General features: G+C 35.0%; 1 long non-coding RNA gene across 4 annotated transcripts; it reads right to left on the minus strand.

The window, feature by feature from the left end:
• Positions 1-1053: 1053 nt before the first annotated feature.
• Positions 1054-4825, minus strand: LOC113301968. Of its 4 annotated transcripts, none has more exons than XR_003336581.1 (9): positions 4564-4825; positions 3656-3708; positions 3254-3491; positions 3117-3165; positions 2944-3033; positions 2800-2843; positions 2613-2688; positions 1727-1844; positions 1054-1590 (listed from the first exon to the last, which is right to left on the minus strand). It is a non-coding gene; the product is annotated as an uncharacterized LOC113301968 (long non-coding RNA). The 4 variants fall into 4 exon arrangements; XR_003336580.1 differs by adding an exon at positions 4020-4079 and having other exon boundaries at positions 1054-1844; XR_003336579.1 differs by having other exon boundaries at positions 1054-1844.
• Positions 4826-20024: the final 15199 nt, after the last annotated feature.

Genomic DNA, 20024 nt, shown 5'->3' on the forward strand with positions numbered 1-20024 from the left:
ATTGAAATGAGAGTTTTAATTATATAACCATTGTTGGATATAAGCATTACGTGGTAACACATACATGTATAAATCCTTATTCCTTGAACCAAAGTATGCGTACTTTGCTGCTCAGGAAACCGGAACAGAGTCCGGGAACCCAGTCCGCGTACTGTCGGAGGTTCTCTTCCCGAGAAAATCTGCTGGAGTTTGTAAACCATTTACAAAGTTATTCCGGATACTTAAGTCCACGTACCTAGTCCACGTACTTAGGTTGTTTATTTTCTAAAAATGATTATTCGTGAACTTAAACTTATATAAACTAAGGAATGCAAGTTTGCAAACCGTGGCTATAAAGTTCATGAATCGATTCGAGTGGATCAAATCGTTTTTGCTTCGATCGTGTCTTTTATACTTCTATAAGATCTAAGCAATTGAACAACTCTCTAACTAGTTAATTTGAGTCATTTGAACTAGTTATGATTAAGAAGAATATGGTTGATATGAAAGTGATCATATGGCTAACCATTTGATTAACTACTGTTGAACCAATGAATATACATGTTTGGGTACGGTTACACAAACCTAAAACGTGCATTTCATTTGTGTGTAACAAACTAAGTTTTAGATCTAATGGTTGAAAGATATTAGCTTGAATCTAATCAGGTTTTCATCTAATGGTGAATATTTCACTAGTGGAAAATGGCAGTTTCGCGACCGCCAAAGCAAGTCATAGATACGGGTTAAATGACTAGCTTTGGAAGTCTGGGAAAGGGTCAATGTTTGAGTGTCTTTTTCATCTATGACGTGTCCCTGCGGGTCGTTGAAAATATTATATGAACGACCGGTGTTAACGGTCAATATATTATGACTGACTTCCATCAGTCATAGATATAAATCTGAATAAAAAAATAGATTCAGATTGGCTGTCTGCCTGACTGAATCTGACTAAATCTGAAATCAAACACAAATGAAACTCAAATGAGAATCAAATGAAACTCAAATTACAATTCAAATGAGAATCAAATGTAACTCAAATGAAAAGCAAACTCAAATCAAATTTGCACTCATAAATTCAAATAATTTTCCATTTATTGTTCATTGATTAATTAGGTTCAAATTACACAAAAAATGATATAAATCATGAATTCATACCAATATAACTCGAAGTCCTACCTAACAGTAATTTGCAAGACAAGTGCATTTAACCAGCAAAATGATTTACTCCCTTCCCCTATGCTGGAAACCATATCAATTGCATAAACTTCATTCTCCTAAAATTCTGCATCATCAACTATGGTTTCAGGAACATCGAGTACAACCTTGTTTCCATCTATTACAAACTGCTTGAGCTGATGGCTGAACACACCTTCAACAATTTTGCAGTCATAAGCAGCAACTTTTTGACATACTATGTAGTAGAAAATATTCATCTTAAGAAATTACAGATGAATCTGTCTGTAATACATGCACTCGAAAATAGCTTATGGTAAAAATAGTACCAAAATAAGGAATTTGTGGTACCCACTGCCTCAAATGGAGAACTTTATTTCACTCTTTGGGATGCATCTGTGCGTGCCCACAGTAGGTTGTTCATTATTCATTGAGAGGCTATTGCATAATAAATGCACAAAATTAGGCATTACATATCATGGATAAACAAGATTATACATGAACAATTCATCTTGTATTTAGAGAAAATAAATCCATAAGTAGTTCATTGATAACCAACGGACTAGGTTTAAACCTTAAATTGTGGTTGACACTCTGCTGGAGCACCACCCTCATCTCCTCCAAACTCTCTTGGTGCTCGACCTATTGGACCACCAAATCTTGATGATCTGTCACAACCTTCATAATTACGCCTGAATACACAACAACTAGATCAACGTCGAACTCCAAAAACACACAACATCATAAATCAAATTTATAGAACCATTAAAAATTATCTGTCAGAACCCATGACAACATGAATTCTAAATAATAGAAGATTAATTTTAAATAGTAGTGTCATTCAATCAACGGTAACAAAAAGAAATTGTGGACCATCAAAAGAGCAACTAAATCTACATCAAAATCTTTCCTGAAAATTTGCACAAAGTTGTACTACCATGCTAATATGAAAGTGTCTATCAAGTTACCTAGCACGCAAAAGTAACAACTTTTTACTAGTAATACAAGCATCCAAACACAAATCTAAAGGTAACTTATTAAAATCAGAGAAACACTACTATCATGGAGTAGTCAATAGTTATGTTGCAGTTAGACAAAGAGAAGAAGCAAATTTATACATCGTAATTCAAATTCCATTTTTTTTCGTTTGGTCCAAATGCCTAACCTTTCTGCAATATAGTCCAAATGCCTAACCTTTCTGTAAGCATTTAGCAAACCTAACCAAAACACATTCAATACAATAAATCTCCATCATGTTTCAGTCAACCTCAAGCAAAGTCCAATGATCTTCATACACAAGTGATAAATATTTACCAAACATACCCACGAAAGTATTTTGCAAGGCATGATACATTACTTAAGTATTCTACAAAGCATGACTGCTTTCAATTAGAAAGTCTTCAACATAGTGCAATAAGGATTAATTAATAGCTAAAGGAGTTTTAAAGCTAAACACTCACTTTCCTTGCTGCAAACCCCTACTATGTCAAGTATAACATAGCCCTGAGCACAGTGCAGGATTCCAACTGGACATATCTGTAAGGTTTTGAGATGAAACTAATCACAATTATGAACTAAGAACAAATAAATGTTTGCGGAGTTGACGTAAGGACAAATTTGAGATGTTAAGGCAATATTATTACCTACCTGCTTGTCTTGAAAGTAGTAATCAATTGCATCAGCTACAAGACCTTTGAGCCACAAGAAAATAACTTCAGTAGAAGGCTAACAAGTATAAACTAGTTCTTGCACCAAATTGGGAATACGAACAACATTATACTAAGTACTTACATGGCACCAACCATCAGCTGGACCAAATACTTTGAACAGAGACATTGCAGTTGATGAAATCCCCCTTGCAGCTCCTGTTTGGCGCTGAGACTGTTATCAAAATATCGAAATTATAAAACCATATAATTTAACAGTTAAAAGCCGAGATAACACGAAATTATGGAAAAACTTACATAGTGCCCATGTTTGACATTCTTTTCGGTAAACTTCGGTGGCATAAGCCTGTATAACATTAAATTACGCATTAAAAAAAACTATAATAGACAACACAAATACAATAAAAAGAAGAAACGAAAACACAAACACATACCTGAACTTGATCAAATATACCACTGATGGCTCTATGAAGAAATCTCATAGAAACTGCCATCCATAAATTTGTACTGAGATCAAATATGTGGTGAATACAATCCTGATATAGAAAGCTCCCCACATCAATACTGACGTTGTTGTACAACAGAAGATTATAATTTTTTTTTCGACTGTATCGGTAAGCTAAAGCTCCCCACAACAATCAGTTAAGCTTCTTCCAAGCATATAAACAGATCCTTAAAAAAAAATCAAAGCAATAAGTAAAATTAGTTGTATGCATTCATATTATCCAATATCTTCATCCCTTTTGGATGACACTGAAGTCTCTTACCTACAAATGAAAACATTAACAATTCAGATAGAACTCAGTAAAATTTTAAGAATGAGTTGTATGACTTACCAGAAATTATATACATAGATGATATATGATGTCCTGATCTTCCATCTCCAATTCTGAAAATCGAAAAAGAAAACAACATTAGAAGAAGAAAGAAAGGGATTTCCAAAGAAAATAGATAAGATAAGTTTGAGTTAACAGTAAATAAGTGATGTGTATAATAACTTCCTTCAAAGACTCAAACTAGATGCCTACAACGGATTATATGAGTCATTCATTCATATGGCCGTCTAATAGATCCATCATAAAGACAAGAACACCATTCAAATAACATCTTGTTCAAAACAGATTTCTCAATAACTCTATAAATCAAACCCTTATGAAATTAATGGGTTCTGCGAAGTCATCCATGCTAGTAAGAACTAACCATCAAAAGTAAATTTCCTAAAACTTATTTGAAATCCCAAAAGCTTGACTAACTGATAATCTACAAACATCAAAACTGAGGAAAATTAGCAAATTAGTGTTTCTCTGATGTAAGTACATACAGAGAGAAAAACTAAATTAGAAATTAAATACAAAGAAATTAGCAGAATTCCAATATTTTCAAAAATAAGCTCAACGAGGCTCAGGACTGATTCAGAAAAATACTAAATATGAAAATGAAATACGAAGAACCCAACCCAAAGATATCCAATATGAAAAGAAAAATCAATAAAAAATTCTACAAACACAATTTAAATCCCTAAAAAAAACAAATCAGAAAAATACTAAATCAGAAAATGAAATACGAAGAACCCAACCCAAAGATTTCCAATACGAAAATAAAAATCAATTAAAAATTCTACAAACACAATTTAAATCCTTAAAAAAAAAACAAATCAAAACCCTAATTTTATTTCGAATCTGAACAATGGTTGTATAAAAATAAACTCTCTCAACAAAATAAAAGAAGATCGGTTGGTAATAACCTTAACCGCAAAGATTACAAGAAGGAAATGGTTCAAGAAGAATGGATTTCTTCCTCTTTGCTTAAGTTTGTGGTTACAAGTTTAGAATAGGGTTTATTGGAGAACTCAGTGATTTTGTGGAGAGATGAAGACGATGGAAAAAGGGGTTCGGATTAAGAGCAATGATTTAAGAGATTTCTTCTGCGTTTTTTTTTCTTTTCAGTTTCGGTGCGGTGGAGAGAAGAAGATGGAGAAGATAGGCGTAGTAAGAGGAGGAAGAGGAATGGTGAGATGAGTAGTTGGGTTAGTTCAATGATAAGGATAACTGTACACCTCATATAAAGTGGGTCCCACTGAAAAAACTAAGCTCACCCGTCATTGAATCGGTTGAGAATGAAGGGTAAAATGGTAAATATAATATGACATGTTTTAACCGCATAACCTATTTTTCCATATCCTAGGCGGTCTTGACCAGTCCAAGGTCGATTGACCGTTTACCAGGGTCGCGGATGTGGGTTGAAAAAACCCCATTTTCCACTAGTGTTGAATGCTTTGTTACTAAGCTAACATTGATTGCAAACCCTGATTTGAAAGACTATATAAAGGAGAACTCTAGCAACTGGGAAACCTAATACCCCCACTCCTGTATGATACTAGTTGTATTATCTAGAGTCGATTCTCCTGTAACCTTAGGTTTCTACCGAGAACCCGTAGGTTAACGACTTGAAGATTTCATTGGGATTGTGAAGCCAGACCGATACTACTTTCTTGTAGTTGTGTGATCTGATCTTGTTGTTTCTATCGTATTGAGTACAATCGTAATGATTGGCTTGAGATTGATATCTCCGATAGGCAAGATATAAAAGTAATCACAAACATCTTCGTCTCATCGTTTGTGATTCCACAATATATTCTTTCGCCGCGTCGATTAAGATTATTGTGAGGTGATTGATAATATTGAGCTGTTCTTCGGGAATATAAGTGTGGTTTATCAATTGGTTCCTGTTCACCTTGATTTATCAAAAGACGGAACAAAACTCGTAGGTATTTCTGTGGGAGAAAGATTTATCTATTACCTTAAGCTTTTCTGTGTGATACAGATTTGTTTATTAAAGTCTTCGACTTTGGGTCGTAGCAACTCTTAGTTGTGGGTGAGATCATCTAAGGGAATCAAGTGCGTAGTATCCTGCTGGGATCAGAGACGTAGGAGCATAACTGTACCTTGGATTAGTGTGAGATTGATTGGGGATCAACTACAGTCCAGACCGAAGTTAGTTTGTAGTAGGCTAGTGTCTGTAGCGGATTAATACAGTGTGTGTTCAATCTGGACTAGGTCTCGGGTATTTTTTGCATTTGCAGTTTCCTCGTTAACAAAATTTTTGGTGTCTGTGTTATTTCTTTTCCGCATTATATTGTTTATCTTTATAATTGAAATATCACAGGTTAAGCGTTTGAATCAATCAATTTGGAAATCCGACCTTTGGTTGTTGATTGAAAATGATTGATCCTTGAACATTGGTCTTTGGTACTGTCCAAGTGATTTCTCTTGTATTCAATTAGACTCGCAGATTTCTATTTGCTTGAGTAAGTATTGAATCGATAAAGAGTGATATAACTCTTTGATATACTTTATTAATATTGAGTCTAGTTGATTCTCTTGAAAGTATATTGGGTGTGGTTGTTGTACCCCCGCTTTTTCATTTGGTTTTTCACCCAATTCTTCTTGTTCAGATTTTACCTTACATGTTTTATCTGATAGGAATTTCAAAAGGTTTTCAAGTATCAGGCTTAACCTTTTATTTTCCTTAATTCCCAACTCAATTTTTTCTAGGAGTTGATTAGACTCACAGGATTCATCATTGTTAGAGTTGGAAAGAAGTGCATTACAATTAGATATTTCTTCATTGGATTCTTCCTCCGGAATATCATCAAGAGTGGAGATATACGCCTTGTTGCACTTCTGAGTTCTTCTGCTGGGACAATGTTTTGCCATATGTCTGAATTTACGACACTTGAAGCATTATACTTCTTCATTACCCTCTTTATGACAAAACGGTAATGGACCAGGATCAGGTTTATCATTAGATAAGATGTCCTTAATTCGTTGCGCTAGAAGCCCAATAGTTGAGTCAAGCTTTTTTTCAATAGGTACCTTGTCCTCTTGGCAACGTTTCTCAGTTTGATTCTTCAGGAGAATTTCTCTATCAAAGATCTTTAACTTTCCTACAAGAGAGCTTCGAGAAAGCGTAGAAAGATCATTTGCTTCTATTATGGCATGTTTCTTAGACTCGAATTTGGATGGTAACGATCTGAGAATTTTGTATACTATTTCCTTTTCAGGTATAAACTTTCCTAGTAAGAAAGAAGCATTCACAATCTCAGAAAGTTTAATGTTAAACTCCTCAAAGGTATCGTTATCATCCATTTTTAGGTATTCACATTCAGATGAAAGGAACAGAAGTCGCACTTCTTTTTCGGTATTATTACCTTCGAATACGGTTTCAAGAGTATCCCATGCCTCCTTAGAAGTTTCACATGACAGGACATGATGACGAATATCATCACTTACTGCGTGTATGATGGCATTTAGACCATCATAGTTCTTCTTTGCAAGAGCTCTTTCTTCAAAAGTGTAGAATGCTAAGCGTTTAAACTCTGCTTCTAGATATTCTACCCTTGGTCTTTCATATCCGTCTTCGATTAATAGCCAAGTATTAAAATCTCGGGATTGAAGAAAGGTTCTCATAGCAGCTTTCCAAAATAGTTAATTCATCCCATTAAATCTTGGTGGTACGTTAATTAAATCATTCGCAAGATTCATTTTCTTATAGGTTGGATCGCACCAAACACGGATTATTAGATCTTTTCGTGTTTTCCTGCTTTGATACCAATTGAAAAGATGAGGGTACCCAAATATACCTCAATCTAAAACTTTTCCACATATAAGTCCTTTCTCCGAAAGTGATTGTCTATGGACCGAGTCGAGACAATACAACTAATCGATTCACACTTCGTGTGATCGCCTATGGATACGAGATCGAGACAATACAACAACGAAGTATGTTTACTTGATAAAAGGTTCAGACTTAACCAAACACAATAGGTTTGCTATCAGGTAAATAGGAATTAACGTTTGTGTAATTTACTTTAAATTATAATAAAAAAAAATATAATTGCGGAAAATAAAAGTAAATGACACATCAAGGTTTTGTTAACGAGGAAACCACAAATGCAGAAAAACCCCGGGACCTTGTCCATAATCGAATACTCTCAGGATTAAGCCGCTATACAAAATCAAACCAACTTCGTATTGTTGAGACCAAGAAATTAAACCTATAGTTCACCTAGTTCCGTCTGTATCCCTGCGCCTCCAACTTTCAATAAGTCACGCACTTGGAACAATTCCTTTTTTTCGGTATCCAAACAGTAAAGGAACAACAAATCTGTTCGGTAACAACTCTTTTCAACCAAGTGATATGAGTTTAACAAAAGGCTCTTCCATTTATCCCAATAAACTCCTTTGTCAGGTCCTTAGATCTACCAAATAACAATTACCAAAGTAATTGTCAAGATTTTGAAATCAATGCTTTGAATCACAAAGAATTGTATTGATGCCGATCTACTCAACTAATCAATCAAATATATCAAAAAGATAAACCGATTATAGTTGGATCCTCTTTACCCAAAAAAAGTATTGTGCACACCAAAGATTATGAACCCAAATCAGAAATCTTCTTCGTCTTCAAATATTCTTAGATCATCAATAAACACCTGCACACAATTAACTTGAATCTCTCGTGATCAATTACATACAGAACGGAGTCTGTTAACAAAGGATTATCACAAGACGTCTTTAGAACTACAAACAGTTTAAAGATCCCCGTCGAAACTTCAATCTAGTTCGAGTGAATCTTATATCATAAGAGAAGATTCTCAAGCATAAACAAACTAGGTGCAATCAAAGTTCAACAACCGTTACTCAATCAAATCAATCGAAAACAAAAGATAAACTGCAATTATCTAGTTTCCCACCAACGGTACTAATAGAGCTTCTCAATCCCAAAGAAGTCTTTAAACCGAGCGTTCGTAAGAGATTTCGCCTAATTAGGTTACTTTCCTCTCCGAATAGGCGGCTCCACCAGTAACAACACAACTAGGTAGTTTTGCTGGCTCTGAGGATTAGTTTGCTCGAAATGCAAACTTCAGTATTTATAGACCAAGGAAGTTTGGACACCAAGGAATTTCCAAAACCGAAAATATTTTCAAGATATGCAATATATTACCAAATTCGGCTTCCATAATTTCTGGAAATGCACTGTCCAAATATTAACCGAAATCTCTTAGAAAATCTCCAACTAGTAAATGCACATTACTAATTTTTATTTTCCAAATATAAAATTAAAAACCTTAGTTAAAAGATTCTCTATTTATTTTCGATCCGGGATTCTCATTTAGCTATTAAGGAATATCTTTGAATAGTAAAAGATAAGCGTTACTACACGTGTTCAAAGTATGTCGACATCCAGTGCCGTCTCTAGCATTTTAGAGGCCCAGGGAAAACTTGTAGAAAAGGGCTTTTTTAAACTATGGAACTTGAAATTAGCACTAGTTTAGTAGGAATCCATGAACAACCTTAGTAAAAAAACTTAGCATAGGTTAGAAAATATAGATATAGAGCTAAAATTTTTATCTCTTGAGCACCCATAAATACATAACATACAATATCAGAACAATTATATCCAATTCTTCTAGTCATGAGTCTATGTTATGCAACTATCACCCGGTCTAGCAAACACTTGAAGATAAAGTACGCATTGAATTCCACAGGATTGCCTACTTCTGCCTAAGTGATGTAGTCATTTATTCACAGTGAAGACTACAAACCAAGATATTGAAATTAATAAAAAATAATAATAAAAAAGAAATCTCACAAAATAAATAAAATGATCATAATTCTTAAGAACAAAAACTTCAAAACCAAAAAAGTTGATCAAACAAATGAATAGAATCAAAGTTATGATTCAGAATTCTAATGAACCAATATCAATATACGAAAGACAAAACCAATAGACGGTTGACAATCTGATCTAAGAGAATGTATGCAGAGTATATGGCCTTTACTCTTTTGTTAGTTTTTCTTATCATTTTTTAATCTATTGTTAACAAAGAGGGAACAATTAGTGATTGAGTTAAAAAGGAAACAAATTGGCCTCAAGTTTGTGTTTATACAGTGGAAGAGACGGGTTGCTCACTTTTCTTTCACGTCTGTTTACTACCAGGTTAAGCTTAAAACACCAGTTATAGATATGTCACCTATATGTGTTGAATTTTATTTTTTTTGGCCCCTCTAGATTTTAGGCCTATGGCGGTCGACCCTTCGGTCCTATGCCAAAGACAGCCCTGTCGACATCTTTACTTTGTAACTCCTTTTTCATACTTACAATCTTGGAACCGATTTTCCACACTTCCAAACAAGTTTAGAATTGGTTCATCTGACTTCCAATAACTACGTGATTGATTATCCTATCAAATCACCAAACATGGGTTTCACGGTTCTACCTACATGTGGGTACTAGAATTAGTCACGCTAGTTACCAAAACTTGGTTGACTAGTTACTAGGATTGGTTCCCACATATATATGGTATCTAACTTGTATTTGGTGCACATGTCCATAGGATCGGTTCCCAATGTCTAAAAACGTGTTGCACATGTTCATAGGATCGGTTCCCAATAACTAGAAACTTGTTGCAACTCTTAAAAGGATCGATTCCCCCCTTTTGTGATCGGTTGCACCTCTTACTAGGATCAGTTCCCCTTTTCCTAGAGTTGGTCATACCAATTACAACAAATCGATCATACCATCTCAGGTGATTACTTAAGATCGGTTTCACTAATAAAAGTCATACCAATACAAAAGTCAGGAATTGTGAATAGTTTTACCAAGATACATACAAAAGTTATGAGCGGTTATACTAAACAAACATATTGGTAATCCAAAGATTTGTAATGAATAACAATACCAATAAGCCTAGCGATTTCCCTTTCGATTCACAAAACAAGTTTATGAATTGTACTTCCTTTAAACAAATGTAAAACATTGTTTCCTAGGACGAAATCTTCACCCATACCCATACATAATCACAATAGCATTAATACGATTATGTCGATGTCTTATATAAGAAGTTCAAAAGATAGACATTATACTTCGTATTGTAATTCATTAATACTATGTCTAACTAGAGTATAATCATTCACATCTTCGCAGTTATGTTTTCAATATGCACGACTTGAAAGATACTATATGGAATGAAACAGTTCAAGTCAAATATTACTAACCTCAAGTGGAAGGATGATGTCGTCGTTGTAGCTCCTTCCTTCTTCGCATTCTTCAAGTCTTCTTGTAATACTTGTAATGTCTCATATCTTAATACTTTCAAGCTAACCTATACGAAGTTGACTCTAGTATATAATCAAGCGACTCTTTAAATGAGTTTTGATTCACTAAAATATGACAACTAAACTTGACATACCAATGCTTGGTGGGTTCAACCGAGCTATGCTCTAGCAGTTGTATAAAATAGAGTTGATTCTCCTTTGACCTTAGGTTTCTATCGAGACCCTGTAGGTTAACGAATTAAAGACTTCATTGGGATTGTGAAGCCAGACCCAACTATTTTCTCTGTAGTTGCTTAATCTGATCTTGTTGTTTCTATCGTATTGAGTACAATTGTAAAATTGGATCGAGATTAATTTTTTCGATAGGCAAGATAGAAAAGTAGTCGCAAACATCTTCGTCTCATCATTTGTGATTCCGCAATATCTTGTTTCGCTATTCGATTAAGATTATTGTGAGGTGATTGATAATTCTAGGTTGTTCTTTCGGAATATAAGTCCGGATTATCTATTGGTTCATGTTCACCTTGATATATCAAAAGACGGAAGAAAACTCGTAGGTATTTCTGTGGGAGACATATTTATCTATTCTTGTAGAATTTTTGTGTGATACAGATTTGTTTATTAAATTCTTCGACTTTGGGTCGTAGCAACTCTTAGTTGTGGGTGAGATCATCTAAGGGAATCAAGTGCGTAGTATCCTGCTGGGATCAGAGACGTAAGGAGCGCAACTGTACCTTGGATCAGTGTGAGATTGATTGGGGTTCAACTACAGTCCAGACCGAAGTTAGTTTGTAGTAGGCCAGTGTCTGTAGCGGCTTAATACAATGTGTGTTCAATCTGGACTAGGTCCTGGGGTTTTTCTGCATTTGCAGTTTCCTCGTTAACAAAACTTCTGGTGTCTGCGTTATTTCTTTTCCTCATTATATTTTTTTATATAATTTAAATATACAGGTTGTACGTTGAATCGATCAATTGGTAAATCCAACCTTTGGTTGTTGATTGAAATTGATTGATACTTGAACATTGGTCTTTGGTATCGTTCAATTTAATTTCTCTTGTATTCAATAAGACTCGCAGATTGCTATTTGCTTGAGTAAGAATTGATTTGAGAAATTGAGATATAACTCCTTGATATACTTTTCTTAAGATTGAGTCTGACTGTCTAGTTGATTCTCTTGAAAGTATATTGAAGTTTGTCCATACATATTGCTAGGAGAATTATTGGGTGAGGTTGTTAGACCCCCACTTTTTCAAGGTATATTCTAACCGTAACAAGAACACGGTTATATTACCTAACCGTTTCTGACTTTATGGCTAGGATTCTTAACCGTTAATTGTTATTACGATTGGGAAACCCAACCAAGGGTAGGAGGTCTGTTTTTACATAACAGTTATATGCATTTACGATAATGTATTGTGAAGAAACGACCTAGCCGTGAGTGCTTAACAATTTCCATTCTGTTGATTTTTTCATCATTGTACTTAGATTTAGAAAAAAGGAAATAGTAACATTCATTCATACATTCAAATATGTAAAACTTCATTCGTCCAATTTCATAACCAAACAACGAAAATACTGTATAGACAAAGTCTTAGGTGATAAAAAAAAATCCATGAAGCAAGATACTAAATCAACTACAAAGAGAATTAATCATTCAATGGATTCCTCGACCGATCCAGACTCCGAACCCGATCGCGATGCCTCATCCGAAGCCCCGTCCTCTTTCCCTCTTCCACAACCTCTTCTATTACTTTAGTTTTTATACCTCTTCCATGACCACCTTGAACTGGAAGTGCTTTTTTACCTCCACCACGTCCATCTCGACTACTATGACCTTTTCCACTTTTATCAATTGTACCTCGACCACATTTTCCTTGTTTTGATTGAACATGCTCATTGGAGGGAGTATCCGAGTCCTCGTTAGAAGAAGGAGACCTTTCCCTCTTATTTCTCCTTGGTCTGTCCTCTTCCTAAGCATATATACCTCATTTTTCAGGGTTTATTATGCCTTTAACTCGATTCTGGAGTAATATTTTTTCATGGACCATTATATTCCCACCCAAATTAATGCTACGGGTCAGGTACTCGACCACCCAATTAACTCGTTTAACCTATTTTTTCATATCAAATACACAAACTGTAATTATTAGTAGATAATTAAAGAAAATAAACATATACAAACACAATCAGTAGTATAGTACCACCATCTCCATCCAATCACTTTCATTATTCCTTGATGTCGTTGATTTCTAACTCTCTCACTTCTTGAAGTATTTCTTCGCTTCCGGACTCAGATTTTCCACATAAGGATGAGACCGCTCTTGATACAATTCCATGTAATTCTCATCCGCATCGGAAGTGCCATGAGAAGCTTCAAGCCCTCTTCTACTCATTTGGTTTACTACTTCGGAGAGAGTATTCCAATGATCGATTAACGGTGCTGGTTCATAGGTCAACTTGAAATCTTTGTCCTCAAATTGGGAGTTGCTTATGCTCAGTTAAAAACGAGAGGTTTCATGTACTCTTTTTTGGAAAATACCAATTTGATGGAGCGTTCTACGAGGATCTTATAACGAACCCAGTTGGATGAAACAAAGGTCCCACCACATCAGAAAATACTCTATCACCAACTTCATCTTCTCCATCTTCATCAAGTCTCAAATATGGATCATTAACCGCATCATCGATTGTCAAAGCATCCAACGTTTTCCTCATGTGACCATTTCCGTCTTTTTAGCCTTGTGTTGGGTCCCTCGAAAAGGGTATTTTCCTCCTGTAGGTTTTTCTAGAGCCCAATTCTTATCCCGAAAAGGCCTCAAGCATTTAAAATGGTCGTAAACCTATGACTACGGGGACAAAAAAGAATTATAAATAAGATATCACACATAAAGCAATATAAAAGTTAAATAAAAAATATTTTTATATTGAAACAAAAAGATACCTGGATAAGAGAAACACATCCCACAGTTTGTGTTTCGTTCCACCTAGAAGATTTGCAAATATTTTCCTTCATACTAGAAAGGAGGGCGGTGCCCCACGAGTACCTAGGTACCTCGCTTGTTTCCGGATCGATACTAAGAGTCTTCAACCACTACAAATGACAAGCATTTACCTTATTTCCTATGAAATCAGGGAAAAAGACGGTGTCTAGAGAGTGCAACAAGTAAGATATAGTTGTATTTCAGCTCTTGATGCGTCCATCACCACCACTCCACTAGCAGTCTTAGGCCCCAAATCCTCAATCTTCTCCCTCAGATGAACCATGTTAATCTTCCTTGCAATCTTAACTGATTCCTGATATTCAAACGGTACACTTACTGTCCTTTTAGCTCTAGGCAATTCTCTGACACCTATCTCAAACTCTTCTTCCATTACAAGTTTTCCCCACCCAAGACAGTCTATTGCCATGACATAAATCTTTTCAAAAGGAATAAAGTTGAAACCCTCGAACACAACTTTTCCTTCCAAATACAGACTGGTAATTTGCTTTGCATCATCCATAGTGATAGTCATCTCGGCGAACGGGAGTAGAAAAGTCGTGGTTTCGGGACAAAATCTTTCTCTAAACCCACAAACAGTAACAACATCATACCTGTTCTGCAAAGCCTCGATTCCAGACCATAACTCCGAAGCTTTTACCAAGGCTAATGTTAGAGCACTGCTCGGTCGAACTCTCAAGCATTGTTATCTCAAGCTTGTTTGTCAAGTTTAGGTGATCAAAACTATAAGTCTTGATTTCTAGTCTACTTATAGCTATGTCTCGGATTAGGATAAAATGTGCAGTTGAGATTTAGACTTCACGACGTTTATCGATTGAAGACGAAGATCCACTGAGGAGATCTTGGAGGAACTTCATCAACAAAAGGTATGTGGAGACTAAAACTTATCTATCACTCAGAAGTATATTCTATTATATCTCCTAATGAGACTAAGTCGTATAGATATATAGACTTTTATATTATACACATTTTATATTTCGAGCCGAGTTTATCTCGCTTATCTATCTCTCGAAATATGTGTTGGAAGCTTTTTTCTTTAGCTACATTCATCATTATTCTTGACGAGTTTAGTTAGAAACAATTTATTTGTTGGAAACTAAATAATAAGTCAAAAGATGATCATGTGAAAATTACCTTGAAACATCTTACATGATTTGTGTGAGACAATCATTTGATGTCAACTCGGAATGTTTCGTATTGATCATTCGATCACTTGAAAATTACTTATAAGCTAACAGTTTGTGTGAGACAACTATTGTCGTCTTCTAAGGATGTTTTCATACCAGTATGCGAACGGTTCTATCTGAGTTACGGTCCAGGACAACAGTATGCGTACCCGTTTGCAAATTGCTGGACAAGACCAAAGTCTAAAACTAAAGTTTGCGTACCCTTTTGCAAATTTAATGGTTAAAGTTCTAAAATCGGTTAAGTATGTTTTTCGTACTCATGAACAAATACATTTATAAATTATGGAATGCAATGTTTGCAAACAGTGGCTTAATGTTCATGATTGATTCTTGTATAATTACTTTGTACAATCATGAATCAAATCCGATTTTGTTTCAATTGTGTCTTGTATACTTCTATGAGATATAAACAATTGAACAACTCTATGAGTAACAAAATTAGATTCATTTGATTACCTTTCATGTTTGATTGATAATTATATTTGATCTAGAAGTGTTAGATGAACATGGTTAATACAAAACTGTTCATATGGCTAACTTCGGTTAACTTTTATTGAGCCAACTCAATATACACGTTTAAGTATGGTTACCCATATCTAAATGAAGATATATTTCATTTGTGTGTAACAAGCTAAGACCAAATAACGGTGGAGAGATATTGCTTTGGTTTTAAGCAAACTTAGCTTGAATCTTAAATCATGTTTTCATCTAACGGTGAATATAGATTGCTTTGTTTCTAAGCTATCAAACCCTGATTTGAAGACTGTATAAGGGAGAAATATAGCAACTGGAAAACCTAATCCCGATACTTCATGTGTCCTAGTTGCAACTGGAGTCGATTCTCCTTTAACCTAGGTTTATCCAAAACCATTATAGGTTAACGACTTAAAGACTTAATTTGGGATTCGTGAAGCCAGACCCAACTATTTTCTCTGTAGTTGCGTGTTCTGATCTTACTTGTTCAATCTTATTGAGTACTATCTTCTAAAATATTTTCTCGAGATTTATCTCTGATAGGTAAGATATAAAAAGTAATCACAAAGCTCTTCGTCTCATTCTTTTGATTCCACAATAACTTCTTCTACTACCATATAGTTAAGTTATTGTGAGGTGATTGATATTTCTAGGATGTTCTTTGGGAATATAAGACCGGATTATCAACTGGTTCCTGTTCACCTTGATTTATCAAAAGATGGAACAAAAACTTCGTAGGTATTTATGTGGGAGACAGATTTATCTATCAGAATAAACTTTTCTGTGTGAGACAGATTTGTTTATAAAGTCATCGACTTTGGTTCGTAGCAACTCTTAGTTGTGGGTGAGATCATCTAAGGAAAGCAAGTGCATAGAGTCTTGCTGGGATTCAGAGGCGTAAGGATTGTACCTTAATTGGTGTGAGACTTGGTTAGGGCTCAACTACATACCAGTCCGAAGTTAACTTGTAGTTGGATAGTGTCTGTATCGGCTTAATACAATGTGGTGTTCAAAAATGGACTAGGTTCCGGTGTTTTTCTGCATTTACGGTTTCCTCGTTAACAAAACTTCTGGTGTCTGTGTTATTTCCTTTCCGCATTATATTTGTTTATATAATTGAAATATCATAGGTTGTGCGTAGTTTAATCAATTGGTAAATCCAACCTTTGGTTGTTGATATAAATTGATCGACACTTGAACATTGGTCTTTGGTACCGTGCAAGTTATTTTCATACCAATCAGTTCACAGATTCATTCCTGTTGATTTGCTGATTGATTTGAGAAAGAGATATAACTTTTGGATATCTTTCTTTGATTGAGTCTGACTGTCTAGTTGATTCCCTTGGAATTGGTCCATACAGATTGTCGAACGAAATATTGGGTGTGGTTGTTAGACCCCCGTTTTTTCAACTACCACATCTGGATGCTCTCTATCCAATGGCCAAAACTTTCCTTGTTGGTCCTTTAGTTTAGGAACCTCTTAATCGGAAACTACAAACAATAAAAAAAATTGGTTGCTACAGTTAACAATCCATAATAAAATTAAATAACATACATTAAATTTGATTTATTACCTTTGCGCCACAAACCCTAGCAGCCCACGATGACTGGTAACCAAACAAGATGGATTAATCTTTTGGCTCACCCCAAGGTCTCTCATTCTTCTTGGCAGGTAAAAGCTGCATAACATTAATGATTTGTCGAGTCTTTTGGTGGATACTTGTTTTTGTATTTCTTCTCCTCATCCATCACGCCTTTACCCTTATCAATAGCAGCAACAACACTTGTTTCGGCCAACTTTTCATCTTCAATTTCTAAATTTGGTTGTTCAACAACCACATTTGCACTTCCTCCACCTTCATTTCCTCCACCAGTGGCAATTCCACCTTCATTTCCTCTATCGGTGGCAACTCCACCTTCCATTCCTCCACTTTCACTTCCTTCACCCATGACAACTCCACGTGCATTCCTTGCATTTTCACCCAATGGTTTTGTGTGATGAGGTTGCGGAGTTGGGACATTACAAGGTATTACTTCTTGTGATATTTTCTTCCTCCTTTCATTTCCTCTGTTCAGATTTGATTGCATATCAATACACACAAGACCAAAAAAACAAAAGCCAACAAGTAAATACGGTTGGGAAATCTAGATTCAACCAAGCTGTGACAAATAAAAAATGGCTAGGAAAAGTGGAAAGTCCCAGACAAAACTCAACTTACGGATGAGACCTTTAGTAATCGACTAAGACGTAACACTAATAACGGTTAGGAAATAATATTTGCAGCTTGGTTACTCAAATTACGGATAAAAAAATCCAAGTCGTAAACGCTGCCGCTTGATTAATTTTCAACACAGTATAAGATACAGCTAGGAATAACCTAGCCGTGACAACTACAATTTTTTTTCTTTTGAATTACATGAATTTTATCAAAAACAATTAAAATTTTACATCAGAAAATTATAAACATAAAACTTTTAAACAATTACATCAACTAAACCAAAAAGATCTACCAATTGGAAGCCCACTACAAAAATTTAGCAAAACCAGTAATAATCCACATTGGAAATTTCAATTATAATTATATATGGAGGTCTTCCTATGTAGATTTGTCTTTCACCTAGTGCTAATGCTGCTCCTTTCTTTGCCACACTATCAGCTGAAAAATTAACTTCCCTGTAACAATGACAATATCTAATTTTTGATAGTTTACACACTGCATTTCTCTATCTCCGTCTGATAAACCAAGGTACATGTCCCTGAGCAAATTCATTTACTATTGTTTTTGAGTTAGAGACTATTATAATGTTCTGGTTCTCCCATTCTAGTGCCAGCTCCATAACACACATAACTGCATATATCTCAGCCATATAATTAGAAACAGTACCAATTCCTCTAGTGAGAGTACCAAATACCTGACAATAGTGATCTCTGATGACCACTCCAAAACCTGCAGCTATAGGATTTCCTAAGGAAGAGCCATCATAGCAGAACATTGTAAATCCAAGATTTGGAGGAAACTAATGACATCTTTTGATTTCTTGGACTCTGGAATTCCTGATACCTAAGTTAAATGCTGCAATGGTTTCAAGATCATGATTTTGATTCTATTTATTTCCTGTCATCCTCAACTCCCCTTCATTTATTAATTTCATAATTTTGTTCTTAAACTCTGTATGTTAGGTTTGATTTCTTCAAAAAAAACTTTTTATTTTTCTAGAACCATAATTCTTTTAGTATAATGCAGGCTGCAGTAATCCAGACTTGCTTAATGAGAGGACTCTTATTTTTAGCACACGTCCAGACATCATCAAAAGAATTAGGCTGAGTAAAGTGAAAGAAAGAGCATATCCATCTCCAAATAGCTGTACTGAAACTACGTTCCCATAAAAGATGATTCATACTATCCTGGGATTCCTCACAAATGCAACATCTAGATACAATTTCATATTCTTTACTTATCATGATGGCATCATCCAGATATACACCTTGAATAAGTTTCCATACATTACTAGCTACACTTGGATGAATAAAGGAATTCCAGATGTACCTGGGCCAATGCAGAGTATTCTCCATGAATCTGAGTTTATTAATATCTTCCTGAACTGAGAAAGAACCCTTTAAATCTCCAATCCATATTAATTCATCTCTTCCTCCTGCAACTGTTGGCATTATGGTAGATTGAAGTATGTGTTGAATTTCAGCAGGTAAATACTACATACCATCAACCAAGTCTGAAACTTTTAACAAAATATTGTTAGTTACATATGATGTAAAACCAACTTTTTCAATCAATGTTCCACCTTATATCTTCTTTAAGTGATTTCCAAGCCCATTTTAGAACCGGCCACACAGAAGATAACTGCCAATTTGTATTCCATTAACCATTTTTATTTTGATACTTAGCTTTGAAAAAAAAATCCCAGTCATCTTCTGAATTCATTATCTTCCGCATCATCTTCATGAGGAAAAACTCTTTTTATAGTCTATAATCTTTGAATCCCTAAATCCCCTTCACTATAAGGGGTACAAACGTTTCTAAAAAAAAAGTATTATACTTCCTTGTTTCACTGTAACCTGTCCAAATGAAATTCCTTATAATCTTTTCACATATTTTGATAACTAAAACAGGCCATTTGTATACTGCCATATTATATATTGGAATGTTGTATAGTACAGATTTAACTAAAACTAGTCTTTTTTGAAAGGATAACAGTCTCCCCTTCCATGTAGCTAACTTTTGCTGCATCATTTCCACCATTGGCCATACAATATTAATTTTAACTCTACCAACTGTAAGAATCACTCCCAGGTATTTATCAGGGAATTCACGGAGCTCCATTTGCAGTATATTTTTGATTAAAACCTTTCTCTGATCATAAGTGCCATCAATGAATAACTTGCTTCTATTTCTGTTAATAATCTG

The sequence above is a fragment of the Papaver somniferum genome, chromosome 8 (assembly GCF_003573695.1).
Source record: "Papaver somniferum cultivar HN1 chromosome 8, ASM357369v1, whole genome shotgun sequence".
Lineage (NCBI taxonomy): Eukaryota > Viridiplantae > Streptophyta > Magnoliopsida > Ranunculales > Papaveraceae > Papaver > Papaver somniferum.